Raw genomic sequence first — 18,054 nt, 5'->3', positions numbered from 1 at the left:
ACATTTATATAATGCATTTATAAAGACATTGGGTCACAAAATTCTGAGAATTTTCAAAGTTGGGAAATTTACCATGGGAATTAATGGGAATTAATAGGAATAAAGCAGGAATATTTGAAGCTAAAGGTGAGAAACTTACATATAGTTGGTAAAAAATATACTGAAGCATAATTTTGGCTAAAATAATTAGATATGATTCCAAAACAGCTGAATAGCAAAGCTGCTCCTCAATCCCAGGCACATGGCACATTACACACTGAAGAGCTACTGAGACCACACCCCATGCACTGTTCATTCCTCCATCACATTTACAGCATATGTCCAGATGATTTCTAGAAACCTGACACTCACCTCTGAAAGCACACATTTGGACCACAGGACCACCTAAAGTCAGGTACGTTTTGACAAGGTTCGTGTTTTTACTGACAGCAGTGAAACAGCAACAGCATTGAAACCTTTAAACAACTATTAAATCAAGGTGTAATCTCACAGTTATTTTGCTCTGATAAATCAGAAAATCTTAATGGGCAATTTCATTTGAGACTAGTTTACCAAGGCTGGCAGTCTAGCAAGAGGTTAGCTTCTCAAGGCTAGCATAGGCTATCTACCTATATATTTTTTTGCCTCAATGGGTTTCTGTAACCATGAATGAATACTTATTATTTTTTAATATTCTAAAGCCCATTAGCTTTAGTGTTTTTAAACTTTGTCATATTATTTAACAGAAGAATGCCATGTATATCAACTATGACATCATATGTTATACTTATTATATGTACTGTTATGCCTTCATGTCTGCTTTTGAAATAAAAACAGTACACTGATGATATAGTTCCTTTAAATGATCAAATATTTCCTATTAATTCCAATAAATTCCCAAAGTTCCCAAAATTTCCATTTACAGAAAATTTACTGGACATTTTCCACCCTATTGCAACCCTATAAAGACATAATTGGTTTATTTTGTTATTTTGTAAGTTATAGTAATTAAAAAAGCTGCAGCCTGAATGCAGGCAATTTATTTCTTAAAGCAGTGCAAAACTAGTTGCCAGAGCAGATACACTATTCCTTTTTATAACTGTAAAAATACATGAAGTGTGCTCTGTGCAGCAGTACTGTGCAAATTACAAGTATTGGATAGAGACTCGCGATTGAAATGTACTCAATATTAAACAATTCAGATTGAGGGCAAAAAAAAAATAAATAAAATTCAACCGAACATCCCTAATCATCACTGTCACTAAGGAACCCTTAAAGAACCCCTTCTCTCTCTCTCACACACACACACACACAATGTAATAAACAGTGTCTGAGTGTGGGAGTTTTCTGGGGTCCCTTTCTGATGAGAACATTCATTTCACTCATGAGAACATTTCAGAGTGTAACCCCCTGATTAACATGGACTAGTTGAAAAGCCCACTCAAACCTGGAGCAGTGGGCTGGGAGGAGGATCTGCTTTAATTGCTTATTAGATGGATTCCTGCGCCATCTCCTCATTATGGCTGAAAATGGATGAGCGGAATCAATTTTCTCTCACCCATTCTGCCAGCTCTCCCTCACTGCCTCTCACCCCATCACTCATTCTCTCTCTCTCTCTCTCTCTTTCATTCTATGCTTGAAACACATCCACCAGCCACAGCCCCAGTGTCAATAAAAACCTAATGACTAAACATTCTGCGCTGATGGCCTGATCTTTAAAAAATGGACCCATTAAGCAAAGAAACTATCGCTTTCCCTCTCAAGTGCTTTTACATATTTGTTATGCAAACGATATACGCACTAACGGGGGGTAACTTAAATGTGACACTGTGCCAATTATGGCTATCCTGCAAATACAATTACGACTCTAGCGCGCTAGTCATTATTACAGGGCTGCGCAGTAACAGTAAAGTGGTACCCTGAGCGCCGTGTGCTGGTAAAAGTGTTATCCAAACCCACAGAGGGCAGACAAAAAGTGAGAGTATCAGCCCTCTGGAGGGACGTGGGCCATAGACAGCGCTGCAAAGCAGCGTCCTAATTTAGCAGCAGATCTCCGGGGCCAGGCCGGGCTGCAATGGAGCAGGGAGCCTGTCATGGGCAGCCTGCTGTGACGAGTGGATATTGGGGCTGAGCTACGTGCTGTCTGTCTCCATTTTGCACGACCTCAGGAGACAAAAGCCATCACAGCATGAACGCGCTAAAGCAGCCACCCAGCTGGAGCTGCGGAAGAGAGGAAAGAAGAGAAGAGCAGAGGAGGGAGAAAAGAGGAAAAAACAGGGACACACACACAGGGGCCCCAAGATGAGGCTGCAGAAGAGATAGCTCACAGCTCTTGGTGACTGCTTTAGAGCAGAGTCTGTTCTATTGTGCAAGATCCTTCGAAAACAGCGCTAGAAGTGCCATAGTATACTTTCTTGCTTCAGTTCCCCTAAGTTCACATTAACAGACATAAAGCCTGTTTACACCCCCTCACAAATCTGATTTGGAACTGTTCTGCACATTTCCACCTACATAAATTAGTTCACAAAACAGAAACATTAATTTCCAGCTGGAACCATACAATAGTAGTAGGTCCTTCAACACAAACCGCAAAGTTGTCCATGGCCATGTCAAGATAAAGAAGCTTCAGAAAGAGCTCAGCGCCTCAAATAAACTGATTCCGGGCAGTGGCGCTGGACAGGACAGTAAATGTGACACGGGATGCGTTGGCTACTTTTCTCTGCTGTTCACAAGCTCAGCAGACGTCTCAGAAATGATGATCTGAACCCATTGTATACAGTGGATTAATCATGAAACATTCCCAACTCTGTTTACCTCTGCCCCTGGCGCTGAGGTATCCTTGGTTCCCACCAAAGCCTGTAGAAACACAAGCCAGTTCCCTGGACAGCAGCAAGGTTCCAAAAACCCTGAAAGAAACAGGTTCAAGAGCCAGAGCTCTTCTGGTGGAAATGTGCTAAGAATGGCACCAAAGTAAGAACAAAATAAATAAAACATAAATTATTTATTGGCTTTGGGGACCTTTAGTTTAATATAAAGGAAAGAACGAGTAATAAATACAGCCAGAATGACAGAGTGTCAAATGTTTGGAAAGTACCTTTACAGATCTATTAATCAAACAAAGGCTGAATAGATATTTGAATAAATGTGAGTTCACCAGAGGCATGAAAGACAAACTATTCTTTTACAAATAGAGTTGTGCCTTTGACTGCAGTGACTACAATTTGATGAAAAAAAAATGACATTCCATTTCTAGGGGTAAAATTGAAGGTACAGTGGGGCATATTGCCCTACCCACAGTCTCCAGCCTAATTTGGATGTGTTTAGTTTTATGTGAGAAGATGTGGCAATGACATTTTACCACAGGATGTCAGTAACTTTTATGTTGGATTCATACTGGATAAGAAACCTTAGTGTAAATTACCCAGATTGGTTTGGCTACTCACTTTATGCTTTGCCTACCAACCAAAAATACACAGCCCTCAATGCCCTTTTCTCTATTCCAGGGTTTCACAAATATTTTCAGCCATGCCTCCCCTCCCCTTTGTAGATGAAAATATATTTGACCCTCCCAACACCAACACACACAAACACAGAAATCATTTGCTTCCAAACCTCACTGTGATTTTAAACACTAATTCATACACATCTGAAAATACGAAAAAAAAAACACAAATGTCTTTCAGAGAGAGATTATTACAAGTGACGTTCATTAGCTTTGCCGTACCCCACCCACCCTGCAATAGAATTACACACCCCCTCCAGGGTGTGCGTCCCCACATTGGAAACTGTTCGTCTTTCATAATGGTAGCGATGACAGCAAACAAATTTACTCACATGTAATCCTCACAATTGTTATAACTGCTGTTATAAACCTTTTATTGGTAACTTAAGAAACGTCATACATTGGATATATGTTCAAAACATGTATTCAGGCAGCTGTTGTGGATTAAACATACCTATTTTTGCCAGATATTTCAGTCCTCTGAGTGATCCTTTGAGTCGTCTTGTGGAATTGATTGACTTGCATCTTTCTGCATGTAAGGTTCGCCACATTCTAGAACAATTTATCAGAAATGAATCACTAAATGCCTCCTCCAGTGCCTCCATTCTTGAGAAAACCCACAAAAAAACGTGTTTACCTCAGGATATGATAATTATCACATCCATGGTAGTTCACAAAGGATTAATATAACCTGGGGTTATTTCTACTGCTTGTTTTACACTAGGTAAAATGCTCTAGAATTTTTCCTGAAATGTGAGCTCTCAATATGGAAAATTGACATAATTGGTTTATACAGAGTTTACTGATAAATAGGAACATTATGAACCTGTAAATCTTGAAAGTCATGAATATTTGAAACTTCACTAGTAGAAGAGCCTGTGTCCTACAAGAGGCTCACCTCAGCCACCTCCAATGTGCAGCACCCACCTGGATGATGAGACCATAGTGAATTCATGCTTGTATGCTCAGCACACACCAGCTAGATGAAACACACCCTGAACATGGTGCCAGTACATTGCAGGGCATCACATGCTCACATTGGCATTCACACACACACACACACACACACACACACACACACACACACACACACACACACACACCTGTGGACAATTTTGCATACCCATTTAACCTAATGACATGTTTTTGGACTGTGGGAGGAAACCAGAGCAACCGGAGGAAACCCACACAGGCATTTGGAAGCACACACCAAACCCTCACAGACAGTGACCAGAGAAGGGGATTCAAAGCATTCAAAGCAGGACCCCTGGAGCTGTGTGCACTGTGCTGCCCAAACGAGAGTTACCAACAGCATAAAGGATTATTTTAATGTGTACAGAAATATATCAGGGCCAAGTGTTGAGCCCTGAGGAGCACTTTATCCACAAGGAGAGGTTGATAGAGGGGGGTGATTTTTTCACACAGCACATTTTGAGAAAGGTTGACAGGATCCATGCCAAATTTTAATCTAAGAAAATATAATGTGTGTGCTACAGTGCTGTTTGGAAACATATGAATATGTCATATCATTTAGAACTTTCATAACCTGATCATAAACAGCATAAGCATGTTATGCACTCCAGAAGGTTGAGTAATATGCTTAATACATTTCTCCAGACCCCTAGATAAACAAGGTTAAAAAATACAGTCCTGCAACAATTTAAGGCATTTTGATCACCACCCTTAAAATGCAGAATAATAGCTGCTTTATAATAGAAATAATAATCCAGTCTCTTGGTAATATAGCAGAACAAATAAAAAGATGAAGAGATTGGACACGCATTATGAAAAAAAAAAATGGGGCAATCCCATGTAACCGAAGTCGCTTTTTAGAATCCAGTGAGAGCAATTCCTTCAAAAACACACTTTCCATGAAGGCCTGAGGGGAACACTTGTGTAGAACTGCATGAAAATAAGATGCAGGAATAGAGAAAGAAGCTTTAAAAAGAGATGGGGTGGGGCTTCAGTGAAAGCAAATATATTTAGACTAGAACTACACCCTTAAAAATGAAGGTTCTTCAAAGTAAAGGAAATGTTGTTAGAACCCTGAACATTCAGACCGATGGAGAATGTGCATTTTCAGTAACACCACCATGTTCAATATAGCACAATTTAGAGGGGGGTTCTATATGGCACCAAAAAACATTCTTATATTGTTATGAAATCAAGCTTGTTACAACAGAAGAATCATATATGTTGCACTACAGAACCCTTTTCTAAAAGGTGTTATATAGAAAAATCTATAGCACATTCAACCTCAATCTGAAGAACACTTAATGATGCAAAGAACCATTTAATAGCGAAAAAGTGTTTTTTTAGTGTTCAGTGTTCTATACAGAATCATTTACTTTACTATAGTGCCATTGAAGAACCACAATTTTCATGAGTGTAAAAAAATCACAATCATGACCAGACGGTATGTAATGTCTATAGCAGAGCTCAGCAATACAACTTCAATTTGTGACTACATTATTTTCTAGGAGGGCGGCATGGTGGCGCAGCAGGTAGTGACACAGCTCCAGGGACCTGGAGTTGCGGGTTCGAGTCTCGCTCCGGGTGACTGTCTACGTGGAGTTTGGTGTGTTCTCCCCGTGGGTTTCCTCCGGGTGCACCGATTTCCTCCCACAGTCCAAAAACACGTTTGTAGGTGGAATGGCGACTCAAAAGTGTGTGTGAATGAATGTGTGAGAGTGTGTGTGTGTTGCCCTGTGAAGGACTGGCGCCCCCTCCAGGGTGTATTTCTGCCTTGCGCCCAATGATTCCATGTAGGCTCTGGACCCACCATGACTCTGAACAGGATAGCCGGTTATGGATGGATGGATTATTTTCTAGGCTAAGCGACATACATATGCCTCTTAATGTTGTCCAAAATAATTTTGGCTTGGGACAACTTAATATGACCATTTTCAATAACATCACCATGCTGACTTTTATAACCTATTAGGGATTAGTCCTACCTCAGGTCCAACCCAGGCTTTGGCATGTAGCTACATTTTCATGTAGTGGCAATGTTGCCCCCGTACGGAGAATATCTGCTTTCTAAACATGAGTGTGTAAGTGTCTAAATGAGTGAGTGATTGAGTGACTGACTTAAAAGCCAGGGCAATGAGGTGTTTCGCATCTGTTAAAGGACATAAGCCGAGAGAAGAGGTGCAGCAAAATGGACAGAAGAGTTCCCTCAGAGGTCGGACCCTTTCACTGCCTCCAACCCTGCCATCTAACCCCTTTAACAAGCGTGTGGCATCCCCAATCAATTAGCCATGAATCAGCGGTGCACAGAAGCAGGGACAGAGGACAGACAAGCCACTGCTTTAGGGGCGAGAGGGGGATTGTTAGTGAGATATAATGGGGGAGCGGGGAATGAATGAGGCCTTTGTGTGGGAAGCCAGAGCTGAACACAGTCGTTTCACTGAGGAATAGCCTTCGCTGTCTGCACTGGGTAGTGTGTGTGTGTATTTGTGTGGGAGTGTGTGCGTGTGAGTGTTTGTGTGGGCTCCACAGCGGGATGGTGAAATGTGAAATCAGCTGCTATAAACGGCTTGTAGCCCAAAAAATAAATCTGATATATTTCTAGACACTGGTTCTCTAAATCACCTTCAAGTCAGTTAGTTATTCCTTTTTTCAGGAGATACTCCTTAAGGAGATAAAAGAAGGGCTGCATGTTTTGACCAACAACATGCAAAGACAGTCCTGAATTTCTTTGGAAGTGTTATTTTATTTTTAACGTTTAAATACAAAAAAAACTGAAATGTGTAATGTTCTGATTTCATTGTGAGAATCACACATAAAAAGTCAATTACATTTTGTTTCATTCTTAACACAAATTTATATTTCATGTTTCCAAACCCAGATATTTTTACATGCAAGGCTATATCAAGGCAATGTGGGGGTGTAAAAGCCAAATGCTCTGTATTACTTTTTCAAGTTGGTTCTAACTGTTAACACAGCGGCTGGTCAGTCGAACGCTTTGGAACCAGACTTATTTTAGAGCTTTCACATCAATATCTGAGACTACACCACATGATAATGGGGAGGAGGAGATGACAAACCTGATATCAAAACAGAAGCCCCACTTTTCTTAACATAAAATTTAATGACTGGGAGGCTTTTTTGTTTTCTAACTGCTTTCACATTAAAATCACACTGTGCTATGAGTGGTTTCCATGGAGACCCTTAGGCCCCTCTGCTGTAAACCTACTTCCCACTGTGTGGATGGTCTTCAGTTGAACAGAGGTGGATATAAAAAAAAACTTCATTTTAAACTCACTAAGCAAAAAACTTTATCCTGTCTTGTCTTGTACTCCCAGAATGCTGTTCCAGTTCTTTCCAGACCATTTCCAACCCTGAGTGTTAGGTGTTTTATTGCTGAAAAGGAAGACAGCCCTATTCTGCCTTCAGGGCTGATGTATGGGTCTTTTATTAGATGTTCATATGGAATATGGTAGTATTTAATTTCCTGACCTGCATTTCTGAAGAGAACCTCAAATACCGAGATATTTAGGAAGACATGCACATTGGCTGCTAATTGTAATCACAAGGTAAATCAAAGAATACTTTGTGTGAGGCATGTCTGACCCTGCATAATGCTCATTACATAGTCCTACACTGAGATCTGCGTTATTGCACTTATGTAACACTGGCACAGGCATTCAACTGTGTACAATATGTGTCATCTACATAGAAAACCCTTGTCAATATAATGGGACGCTCTGGTGTAGTTGTATTAGCCTAAAGTCAACATGCCTAATACAGAGAGACAGCAAAAAGGGGCATAAATCCAATCAACATTTTTGAAGAAATGTTGGACGAATGTGTGTCCACAAGTGTTTGGCCGTATAGTGAAGATCATTCCACAATTTAAAGCTAACCTAAACAATCAATGATTCAAGGGAAACACCAGTCATGAAACTCATATTTTTATTTTCATCACTAAAAGCATGCTTACTCATGCCTGCCCATGTCAGAACCGATCAATATCAAGATCTGAACAGACAGCAAGTATGAAGCCCACAAGGCATTTTAGGTGCAGTGAGCAGGTTAAAAGAAATCAATATAAGAGGAAAATAAGAAAAATGACAGGTTAAAGAATATAAAGGATAAACTACCAAATCAGAGGCATATTTATTTAAGCATTAACATTAATCCAGATGAGGGGTTTGTCCAGCCCTGATTCTGGGGACGCTGGTTCTGTACATATTAATGCTCTCCCTGCTTTAACACACTCCAGTAAGATGTTGTTAATGAGCAGATGATTGTGTGTAAGGATCAGTGGATCACAGATCTAGCATGTTCTATAATTGCATTAGAATGCATCACCACATATTTAAACTAGCTCTCTCACTGGAAAATCAGTCATACACTGAAATCTGAAATTCTGGTTTTAGTTATAGTCATCACAATGAGCTGTAAATGACATAAAATCAAATGCCACCTCCGTTACTATTTCTTAATGTCAAACAACTATACACTAGAACCAAATCATACAAAATACTGCTCATGTGCTCCTGGGAAATGTGCGAGAATTTTCTCCAGGAGCTGTAATTCAGTTTAACTGCAAATGTCATTCTACATCTCTAATCCGATTGTTTGTCCTGGGTAATATGATTGTTCTGCTCTTTCATTTGATCAGCTGAAACAAATTCATAATCCGTTACTCATCCTGCGCCGCAACGTTTCATTATTTGCCTTATCTTCCTATTTGGACAATGCTGGGGAAAGTCATATTGACAGTATGACAGATATATCACACGGGTTAAGAAGGTTCATATTCTTCAGCTATTGAATGTAAGCTTCAGGAAATTAGGAGGGCAACATGACCTCATTCCATCCGAGCACTCCCTAAGCCTGATTGAGCAGTAATAATGTGGCCCTACAAATGTACAGAATATATAACGCTGTTTATAATGGAGGATTCTACATACTGACAGAGAATGTGTTTTATATGGTGCTACAGAGCAGTTTTAAATAGTGCCACAAAGGGTTCTCCTAATGTTACAAGCTGGACATCATAACAACAGAAGAACCATTTTTTTTGGTTCTACATAACACCGAAAACCAATATATCACGCATTAATCTGAAGTAATATCTCATTATGTAAAAGCCACTTTGTTTAGAACTCATCGTTCTAACTAGAGCATTGCCTTCACTAAAAAACCCTTTAAGAACCTACATTTTTAGTGATAGTGCAAAGCCTTAGTAGAAGGATAGAGGCAGTCACTGCAGTAATGGAGGAAAGAGCTCCCTATTAATATGATTGATCTGAGAAGCAGCACAGGGCGAGCAGCTGTACACATACAGTGTGATATAATACACTTGTATTGTACATTTCAAATGAAGCTCAGAGATTGTGTGTTATGTTTTTGTTCTATTTCTGTGGCCATAATTTGTTAGCAGTTCTCATTTTCAGCACTGTATATGCACTGATCAGTCTCTGCTAATTGGCTCTCAGATTCTCAACTCTAGTTCACCACAGTTCAAGCCTCATATGGTAATTACTGAGTGTACAGTATACCACACTGTTGAATATGATTATTGATTTATGTAGATATTGTATATTCTCAGATCTGTTTCAAAAACAAATGAAGACAATAATTGATTCATTTATAGCACAATCAGGAAGAATGCCAACAGACCACACAAACACACACACACACACACACACAATCATTTAGGTCTCAGTACTCCACATGATAATCAGAAGCTCAGTGGATTCTAGAAGTGTTTACTACAACTAGACAACCAAACTCATTACAGCTTTCCCAATCCAACGTCTCAGGCTTTGTTACATTTCACACAATAAAGCCCTACAAAAAAAAAAAAGATTTCACCACATCTGCCCCAAGAGCATGCCTTTATATTTTATATATCCACTGGTGATAAAGAAGATGACAAAAAAAAAGGCTAATTACAGTGAAAACACTCATATTGTTTCTCTTCAACTGTGTACTCCAAAGAGACTTCTGAACATTATGATAATAAGAACACTCCACAATTACTGCAAATTCAGTAATTATTTTTCAATTCAAAGAAGACAAGCAAGGCCAAGGGCTATGTTTATCAAAAACGGCACAAAAGACCAGGCAGCTGGCATTAAAATATACTGACAATTCATCATTCTGGACTCACATTTATCAAATGTTTGCTGTTTTTCTAATAGTAACAAACATATAGCTTGCTCCACCAAATGATTTTGTGAAGTCTTAATTATGGTTCTACAAGCACAGAAGGAAGCAGTAAGATTCAGTGAATGGTAATGTGCACGTGTCCCAAAAACCACATGACATACAGCAGACTGGGGTTTGATTCTCATCTTGGACAGCATTCTCTTGTTATATCAATAAGAGACCTTGGGCAGACTCCTAATGCAACACCAGCCAACCTTTGCAACATGTTTACAGTTTTAAATCACTCTGGATACAACAAATCTGCCAAATGTTGTAAAAGTGAATTTAAAAAAGTAAATCTACATAACCTGGGCCCGGTGTTCATGCAGGAAGTGTCACAGCCACAGCTCCAGGATCTCAGGGACCTATTTTCATTCCCCGCCTTGGCTCACTACCTGTGAGGAGTTGAGTGCAAGTCGGCGCAGGCTTTCCCTGGGTGATCTGTTTTCTCCTACAGTCTAGTAGGCTTTGTGAATGTGTCCTCAGCTGTGTGATGCCCTGTGACGGACTGGGGCCCGGTCCAGGGTGTGTTCCTGCCTTGTGCCCAGAGATTCAGAATTGGCTTCAGACACCAAGCGAGCTTGAACAGGATGAAATGGTTACAGAGAATGAATGAAGGGTGAATAAATCTACATGTTCAGAACATCCAACCTAATCTGACAAACATTTGCGCCAACTTTAATTCTAACAAGTGTCGGCTAGCAAGAAGCTGTAAACTTGTGTCACGCAACAAGAATTTTTTTGCTGATATCAGCGTCACATTTCCTGGGAAAGGACAAAGCTCAGTGTATGGTTTGCAGTGTGGCATCATGTTGATTAGGGCTCTACACTTGCTAAGATTATATGCATAATAAGGACATAGTTTTAGAAATGTGTCTCCAACGTCCCACCCCAAACCGAAATCAAGATTTTAATTGGATATGCCTGAGTCAGATTTTCAGATTTTCAGCCAGTTTGCACCAATAGGTCAAAGCAGGGAGCAGCTCCCTTTTTCTTTTCCTAATGACCCACTTAAACAAAAACAAAAAGTGGTGGGGTGTCGCGCCAGTAGTTCTAACTGTGGTGGGTCACCCCCGTGGTCCCTTATCCCTGAATAAAACCTCAATGTTGACAAAACCTGCTTCTCAATGTGCATTCTGAATCGATTCCCCATGTACCTTACAGTCCTTTCACACATGTATCTACCACCTCCTGTTCATCTCAACACATCACTTTGTAAAGGTAATTCTTGAGCCCAAACTCTAGCTTGTAATAGAACCTAAGAAGACATAATTAGAGGATGATTTGGGAGGCAGCCCGGCACTAGTCTAGATCTATTCAGCTCTAACAGTGACTGGCATTGTGAAACTGAACTGACAGTGAAAGTCTCCTTCCAATATTCTGCACTTCAGCACTCCACAGGTTACATATGCAAACCGACAGGCGCTACAAAGACAGGCAGCTCCAAAGTTATTCCAGGAGATATATTGAAAAATGTTTTTTGACAACTGAAAAAAAAGCATAATAAGTATTAGCCATAGGTTGATAGGACCTCTGGAAAGACATTCTGCAGCAAAAAGATGAATAAAAATGATAAACTGATGCAAGCTGAGATGTTTTGAGGAGCCAGAGATTGAAGTGCTTACTTAAAAGCCCTCGAGTTGCACACCTGGTAAAAGTGTTACTTATCAGATTAGTAGTGCAGAGGTGTGTGGTGCATCACCTTGGCTTGGAGTCCCTGAGAATAAAATTCTATATCAAGAGAAAGCTGGCAGTAGAAAAAAAAACTGAGCAGTCTACTGGGTATATTCATGATCACGCTAATTAGCCATTAGTGTTCTGCTCTGGGGAAAGAGGATGATGTCCCTTGTGTCCCTACTGCAAAGCATCATAGCAGGGGGCTTACATGACCTAGCAGAGCTAATTAGTGATTAGTGCTCTCCTCCAAAAATATTGAAGTGCTTGATAACATACAAAAATAGTACAAATGTGAAAATGCAACCCCTGATTTAGTCTCTCTCTCTCTCTGTATCTTTAGCTTGTGGCCCACTAATGTCCCAAAAATGTAAGTAAAACATTATCACAAAATCTGGCATACAGGTGCATCTCAATAAATTAGAATATCATCATAAAGTTAACTTGTTTCAGTAATTCAATTCAAAAAGTGAAACTATATAGATTCACTGCAAACAGTGATCTATTTCAAGCATTTATTTCTTTTAATGTTGATGATTATGGCTTATAGCCAATGAAACCCCAAAAGTAATTATCTCAGAAAATTTAAATATTACATAAGACTAATTACAAAAAATTTAATTATAAGAAATATTTTTAATACAGAAATGTTTGCCTGCTGAAAAGTATGTATGGTATATGCACTCAATACTTGGACGGGGCTCCATAAAACTTGTCAGCAGAGGCAAGTGCTCTAAAATTTCTTTGTAGACGGCTGCACTGACTTTGGACATGATGTAACACAGTGGACCAATACCAGCAGATGACATGGCTCCCCAAGCCATCACTGATTGTGGAAACCTCATGCTAGATTCAAGCAGCTTGGATTGTGCCTCTCTCCACTCTTCCTCCAGACTCTGGGACCTTGATTTCCAAATGAAATGCAAAATTCACTTTCATTTGAAAACAAGACTTTGGACTAATGAGCAACAGTTTAGTCCTTTTTCTCTTCGGCCCTGGTAAGACACTTCTGACATTGTCTCTGGGTCATGAGTGGCTTGACACAAAGAATGCGACAGTTGTAGCCCATGTCCTGGATATGTCTGTGTGTGCTGGCTATTGAAGCACTGACTCCAGCAGCAGTCCACTCCTTGTGAATCTCCTCCAAATGTTTGAATGGCCTTTTCTTGACAATCCTTTCAAGGCTGAGGTTATCCCTGTTGCTTGTGCACCTTTTTCTACCACACTTCTTCTTCCACTCAACTTTCCATTAATAAGCTTGGATACAGCAGTAGGGTGTTAATGACTGCCTTCTGGACATCTGTCAAGTCAGCAGTCTTCCTCATGACTGTGCAGCCTACTGAACCAGAGTAAGGGACCGTTTTAAAGGCTTAGGAAACATTTGCAGGTGTTTTATGTTGATTATTCTAATTTCCTGAGATAATGACTTTTGGGATTTCATTGGCTGTAATCATACCCATCAACATTAAAAAAAATAAATGCTTGAAATAGAGCACTCTGTTTGTAATGAATTTATAAAATATATGAGTTTCATATACCATTCACTTACCATTAACTTTGCCATAAATAGCACCAATTATTCCATCAGTTCCATGTGATCTACATAACAAACAACCACAATAACAACTCTACAGTGTATTTCCCCAATTAGTCTGTGCTCTTCTTATCCACAACCACTGACGAGGCCTTTCACCTGTTTCTGATAAGTCCTTCACAGCTGGCCTTAGTTTCCGGCCCTTGATGCCGGATAAAGTTAACCCAACCTTAAAACATGTCTTAAAATCTACATTTTACACTGGCGGACATTTTGGTGGTCCTGACATGGAAGACATAGCCCCACAACAGGTTTTGTTCCACATATATATTCCTGGTACACACACACACACACACACACATACACACACACATCAACCAAGACAAAGAAACCAACCAAAGTTTCACAGTTAAGATGAATTTAAATATGATTGACTCCAAAACAGAGCTGACTCACTGGAGAGCTAGACACTGGAGACAAGTGGAGACTTCCAGAAAAGCTTTCAGTGATATTCAGTTTTGCAAAATCATCCTTTTGCTGAAAGCTTTTGATTCTGCAAAAGGCATCACGGTGACAGAGAGACTGCCAGTCTGAATGTAGCAGAAACAGAATAATGGAAATTCTTAGAACAATGGGAATTGGAGACAAATCTGTGTAAACCTCTATGGTATAGATTTGTTTGTAGGCTGCAGCATGACTACAATCATCAAGACATACTTGACATTTATAAAAGTTGTGGACATAGCAGCAGCAGTGGAAATAGCAACTAAGTTGACACTAGCGAGTAAAGAAAGAAGACTGTGGAAAGAGCTGCAGAAATCAACTAGAGTAAAAACTGTCACATATACAAGGAGGTAAATTAAGCATCTTTATAAGGATTGCTTATTGACTTCCGTTGCAAAGTCACAGCATTTTAATGCTACACTTTATGTAAGACCACATGTAGATATGTACAACCATAACTAAGCACAATGGCAGGAGTCCTACACCTTTACAAAGGGTTCTTTAAAGGTTCTACAGCAATAGCTATATAGGCATGTGGAACCATGAACCAGCCAAATGCTTTGCTTCATTGAATGGTTATGTTGGAGAGCCTTATGTAAATAGTTCTTAAAAATATATATATATTTTTAATAATCATTCTGTATAGCACCAAGAGGGTTCCAATACTGCTATGAATAAAAAGCAGTAGCATAAAGAATCCCTTTTGCTAAGAGTGTATGTATTATATAGAATATCTTCAGCATTATCCAGAAGAGAGCGATAATGCTGACACTGCAACATCAGACCCAGATGCCCCATGTGCACTTTACTGATGAACTGACCACTCAGGGACAAGGTGCCAAAAGACTTTTTGGACAGATTAGTCCTTAAACATGGAGCCACCTGAAAGCTTAAGAAGACATGATGTAATCCAAAAGAATGTCAGATTGCTCTGCAATGATCCTTGTGTTATGGAAGTCATGTCTCTCTATGTACTCCAGGTACTCCTTTCTGATTTTAAGTCTTTGTAAATCCATGGGTAAAAGGTTCCAGCTCGATGAATCATGTTTTTTAATGTCTCCCTGAACCATGAATAATGGAGTGCTCTGTATCTTTTCAACGACCTTTAAGTGTCTCCACTAAGGCTAAGCTTAAGCTTGCTAATATTAGACATGCTTTGCTTTAGGAACATTGCAGTTATATAGACTAAGGTACAGGACAATGTGAACTGATTTTGGAAATGACAGAAATAGAATGAAGGAAATGGAAGCAGAGAGAGAGCGAGATCGACCCCATACGCCCCCTCATTCTCTTCATAGAAAAGTACACAGTGATGTGAGTTATTCAACTGTGAGACAGAAAAGTGGCTTTGTAGTTATGAAGGTGAGTGATGAAACAGTCCAGTAAGGTTGTAGAATTATGTGAGAAAAAAATGAATTGCAAATTTTGCTTGATTGCCTATCATAAGAGATTCAATTAACACTGCATTTAACATTAGACCTTCTGGGATGCAGGAATGATTTGACTTTACAAAAGCATGATGAGCAAAGTTTGATAGTTGCAGTAAAATGTGCTGAATGTTGGCATTTCACAGCTGTCACAGTAATTGCTTTCTTCATTTACTTTCTTTTTTGCCTCTAAATGATTGCATCTGATTAGCGACTGCAGTCTGAAACTATGTCAGGTTGTTTTAACACTGTTGTCTAAGTGGCTCGCTCTTGTGGCAGGCTTAAAAAGAGGGAACTCGTCATCTGAAGACCCTTAATGCTACACCACATCTGCTTGACATGATGGCGGAACTACAACAGAGGTGCTCACTGTGTATGACCAGCACACTGCTGCTCTATTTATAAATAATGTATTTATTTTCCACTTTTTAATTGTCCTCCCAGATCAGCCAAGAAATGCAAGTCCCAACTTTGCTTCTTTACTTTTAAACTCTAAGGCTATCATTGATAAAAATAATAAAAAAAAAAAACGCTGGAAATCAATAGTTACCCAAATCTGTTGTGTAAATACACGCCTGAGACGTCTCAGTCCACTCAGATTGCCTCCTGGTCTTCATTACGTTCATGCAAACTTGTCAATGGAAATTAGAGCATGATGAGACTTTCTATAAACAGCATAAATGAACAAAACACAGTGTAACTAAATGCAATGGCTTTTAGAATCTGAAGTACTGAGAAAACACATAGACAAGCACTTAAGAAATAACGGTTTAATCCCAAATGCCTGCACTGAATATACATGTTTATGAATAGAAACAACAAAGAGCTAAAAATGAATCTAGAATCAACATGCCTGTGTAACATGCCTGTACTCACTACTCAGGACACATTAAAACACATCATAGAAATTAGAGACAAATTAGCAGAGAAATTAAAAGACAGGTCTTGGGTTACTCACTGTAAACACGGCTCTCCAGTTTCTTCTCTGGTCAATGCTTTACTGATTTAGACGCTGTGTAAAACTGTCAGTCATTAACAGTTGTGGGCCCCCAGGGTTTTGCACACTAATATTCACAAGAAAACTGTGCAAGGAGTTAGTTGTATCTCATCCATTATTTTTGCCCCATCAGGATCCAGACATTGACATGCATCTGTTTGCTTAGCAACAGCCCCATGCTGATGATAAAGGTCCTGGAACATAGCACACACAAAGCTATGAATGATGGCTCAGAGAATGTTAGCTACAAATAGCATGGGTTTCCACAAAAATGCACTGTGCTACTGAGCATATTCCGCAACACTGTTCTCATTAATGTCTAATCTATCAGTCAGTTCATCAACTTCAAGGTCTGTCAAAGGTAATTATGAAAAGTCACACTTTTTAGAATGATTGTGTGTGTGTGTGTGATTTGAGCTTCAATTTGCTGGAACAGTCTGTAATGTGGTGTGCTAAACCACAAGTGCCTGTTTAGCTCACTTATCTAAGCCTAGCTTTGCCATGGTGCGGAACCTGTCTTATTTAAAATATTTTACATTGTTTCTGGACCTTGCTCTCAGATACTTGTTTATATCATGTCGGTGTGCTCTGTCAGGTTCCACAAACCCCTCTCTTGATTTGTGCTGACAGATACGAGGCAAAGTAAAACCGTATAGAGCAGGGGTATTTCATTAAAAGTCATTAAGGTCCAGTTAAAGAAAATGTCCAGATCGTAATTTATAACTTGCATTATGATCCATATCCTGCATACTGAAGTAGCCATGTATTTATAGCAACATTTTATGTAGTTAACATTGGAATTTCAAATCAAGTTACCCTTTCAATTACATTTCGATAAACAACAAGAATTATAAATATTATAAATAAATAATCTGAATAAAATTTCCTGTTTTCATTTCAAGTAAAATTTACAAATAAACCAGTGATTATTAAAAAGAAATGCATATGTAATTAAAGTACTTAATGACTTGTAGTTGCAGTTGACTTTAGTGCTTACATAACTAGCAATCTGATTGGTTCTTATTGCTGGAGGGCAGGAATCCATGATCAGCGTTATGAGAATTTCAACCTGTAATCTTTCCCTTATTTTTAAAGTTTCTGGTTTTACTTCACACAACACTGTCATCCTGAAAGTGTCCCAAAAAAGCTTTTTCATGTCCCTTTGGCTATTTTCACTGGTCCCAGGGCAACGGTGTCTGGAGCCCTGCCCTGTGTGTGTCACTCATTGGAGTCATAGCCCTCATCATAATGCACAGATCTGATTGGCTGAGTA

At 39.4% G+C, this 18,054-nt stretch overlaps 1 protein-coding gene and 1 long non-coding RNA gene across 2 annotated transcripts in view; both read right to left on the bottom strand.

The window, feature by feature from the left end:
- sema6cb (semaphorin 6Cb) overlaps window positions 1-16,410 on the bottom strand; it is a 193,992-nt gene extending 177,582 nt beyond the window's left edge. Inside the window, exon 1 of the mRNA XM_066682487.1 lies at window positions 16,335-16,410. The gene's annotated coding sequence lies outside the window, so the exon portion shown is untranslated. The remainder of the gene's footprint in view (window positions 1-16,334) is intronic.
- A 478-nt stretch (window positions 16,411-16,888) lies between these two features.
- Window positions 16,889-18,054, bottom strand: part of LOC136708748 (uncharacterized) — a 92,299-nt gene continuing 91,133 nt past the window's right edge. Inside the window, exon 3 of the long non-coding RNA XR_010804378.1 lies at window positions 16,889-16,975. This is a non-coding gene — a long non-coding RNA (uncharacterized lncRNA). The remainder of the gene's footprint in view (window positions 16,976-18,054) is intronic.

Source organism: Hoplias malabaricus, chromosome 10 (assembly GCF_029633855.1).
Source record: "Hoplias malabaricus isolate fHopMal1 chromosome 10, fHopMal1.hap1, whole genome shotgun sequence".
Lineage (NCBI taxonomy): Eukaryota > Metazoa > Chordata > Actinopteri > Characiformes > Erythrinidae > Hoplias > Hoplias malabaricus.
This window is presented reverse-complemented; position numbering and strand designations above follow the sequence as displayed.